This window comes from Danio rerio, chromosome 1 (genome assembly GCF_049306965.1).
Source record: "Danio rerio strain Tuebingen ecotype United States chromosome 1, GRCz12tu, whole genome shotgun sequence".
NCBI lineage: Eukaryota > Metazoa > Chordata > Actinopteri > Cypriniformes > Danionidae > Danio > Danio rerio.
The window spans coordinates 54,400,001-54,402,901 of record NC_133176.1 but is presented as its reverse complement, the minus strand read 5'-3'; the positions used below and the strand labels follow the sequence as shown (position 1 = coordinate 54,402,901).

The 2,901-nt window shown below is 36.3% G+C and overlaps 1 protein-coding gene across 1 annotated transcript in view; it reads left to right on the top strand.

Moving 5' to 3' along the window:
- The first annotated feature begins 768 nt into the window (after positions 1–768).
- Positions 769–2,901, top strand: part of LOC108190350 (uncharacterized) — a 10,275-nt gene continuing 8,142 nt past the window's right edge. The window contains exon 1 of the mRNA XM_068221751.1: positions 769–813. The gene's annotated coding sequence lies outside the window, so the exon portion shown is untranslated. The remainder of the gene's footprint in view (positions 814–2,901) is intronic.

Below are 2,901 nucleotides of genomic sequence, written 5' to 3'. Positions count from 1 at the left end.
TTTTTTTATTGCGTAAGTGAGTAGCTCCCTCTACTGGTCTGTCATAGGCGTAACACTTTCCTCTTTACACTAAATCCCGCCTCCTTGATTGATATTTTGATGAACCAATAATATCACGCCGCTTGAAACGTTAACCAATGAAAACGTTTCCTGCTTTTTATTACATGTATATAATTTTAAATCTTTAATTTTTCTTCGGCTTAGTCCTTCATTTATCAGGGGTCGCCACAGCGTAATGAACCTCCTTTTTAAATATGATATTGTCAAATATTAACATATATACACTTGCAAAAATATAAATATTTGATTCAATTAGTCCTGAAGTAACTATTTACAAGGGATTTTAAAGGGATCGTTCGCCAAAAACTGATTTTGTTTTGGTCATTATTTACTTACCCTTCACTTCCAAAACTGTTAGACTTATTTTATTTTGTTGAACACAAAAGAAGATATTTCTAAAGAAACCTGGAAACGTGTAACAATCCACATTCATATTTGTTTTTCCTGCTATAAAAGTCATTTGTTTTTCAGCTTTCGTCAAAAAAATATGTTTAAAAGAATGAAGAAAGTTTGAAGGGCGATTAAATGGAGTACCTTTTTATTTTTGCGTGAGCTATCCCTTAAATAGAGTCAAATAATTATATTTTACATCCATAATCAAAACAAAATTTTAGTTCGTTTGTTGTATTAAAATATCCATATTCCATGAGAAATGTTGCTAGTATTATTTTTAGTCAGGACAATTGGCGGCAACCTATCTCCTTCGTCAGGACCCAAAATGGTGGCGGCGTGAGTGAAAACTAAAAGCTGAAGGTGAGTGAAATAATCACATGTAAAGTTATGCCAGATGCACCACACGCTTTATAACCAAACAGATACGTTATTTTTAACCTGGTCTATTTACTACTGCAATTGTCAAACTAATAAACGACGCCGTTTTACAATAATCCTCCATCTAAATTGGATAATGTTATGTCACATGTAGAAAAGACACTTCTGACATATCATGAAAAATATTACAATCTTCAGCATATCTTAAAAAGTTTGTGCTCACAACTACAACAGATGCTTTATTTTTTTTTAAGAAGGCTGAGATGGTATGGAGTGGGTAGCAATTTTTGCTTGTTGTTTTTTACCGAGCTTGAAAGTCGTATTTGCTTTGGAATCACAGTCTGGTTTGGAAATCTGGCGATTCAATTGAAAAATAAATTGGTTCATTTTCAAAAAACAGCCATGAAAATCATAGAAATTAAACAACACGAGCCCATACAGACTCTATATGAACAGGCGGTCATGAGAAGAACAATAAATATTAGTGCTGATTCCAAACTTCCTCTTTTCAGTGAATATCAGATGTTACCGTCAGGAAAAAGACCGAGAATGTGTAAAACCAATAGATTGAAGCTTGCGTTTGTTCTTACCTCGACAAAACTGTTGAACTCTGCCAAGAACAAAGCACCTGCAGTACATTAGCACCTGACTGTGTTCTGTGCATTATATATTTCACAGTTATATATGGTCTTATTTTATAAACGATGTATGTTCTTAATTGTTTTGTTTATTTTTTTTTATTGTCTCCTTTTTTATTTCCTCTCCGGGACAAATAAAGTTGATCCTATCCTTAAAAAAAACCTACAAAAATTACAAGTTTTACAGTGGTGTAACGTTAGCTAGTTATAATGAATATTCTCTGTGTGTGTGTGTGTGTGTGTGTGTGTGTGTGTGTGTATACTTGAAGTGAGAATTATTACCCCCCCCCTTAAATATTTCCCAAATAGTGTTTAATAGATTTTACATTTTTATTTTCACAGGATGTCTGATAATATTTTTTTCTTCCGGAGAAAGTCTTATATGTTTTATTTCAGCTAAAATAAGCGCAGTTTTTAATTTTTTAAACAATTTTAGGGTCAAAATTATTAGCCCCTTTAAGCAATTTTCTTTTTCCAATAGTCTACAGAACAAACCATCGTTATACAATAATTTGCCTAATTACCCTAACCTGCCTGCCTAGAGCCAAACTATTATGTGTAGAAATGTGTTGAAAAAAATCTCTCTGTTAAACAGAAATTGGGGAAAAATGAACAAGGGAGCTAATAATTTAGGGGGGCTAAATTATGACTTTAACTGTGTGTGTGTGTGTGTGTGTGTGTGTGTGTGTGTGTGTGTGTGTGTGTGTGTGTGTGTGTATGTGTGTGTGTGTGTGTGTGTGTGTGTGTGTGTGTGTGTGTGTGTGTGTATATATAACGCACACACATACAGAAAGCAGGAGCAAAAACCATCCAGCTAGATGATACAGAGTCTAGACAGCCTGTAAAAAGCTGTATGTATACATGCACAAACCCAACTCTCTCATTCACAAACACACACACACACACACACACACACACACACACACACACACACAGACACAGACACAGACAGCACTAAGCCAGATAGGCACAGCAACACACACTCTCTCTCATTCACACACATGCACACATAGACAGCACCAAACAAGCGAACACAGCATCACGCTTTATCTCATCCACACACGCGCATATATATATATATATATAAAAAGAGCATCCACGCAGATGCGTGCATGCTTGCTCGGGAGTGATATTATTAGACCACCCGCTTCCGTTCAAATTACACCAGAGTTACCGCCTTTTCCCTAAATTTAGGGAAAATTTATTCCTGCACTGCAAGAAATGTGGTCGTCTCCTGCGGTACAGCAGCGGGCATGCAGACCTCTAGTTCGTATCTACCACATCTCGTTCGGTCGAAACCCGAAATACTGCCAAACTGCAGAGGTTGTGGTTTTTTTTTTTGAGACCAGGTCACTTGGTGCGCGACTCGCCATCTTACCTCATCTCTCTTTCTCTCCTCCACATTGTCCCGTGATGACAATCACGCATGCAC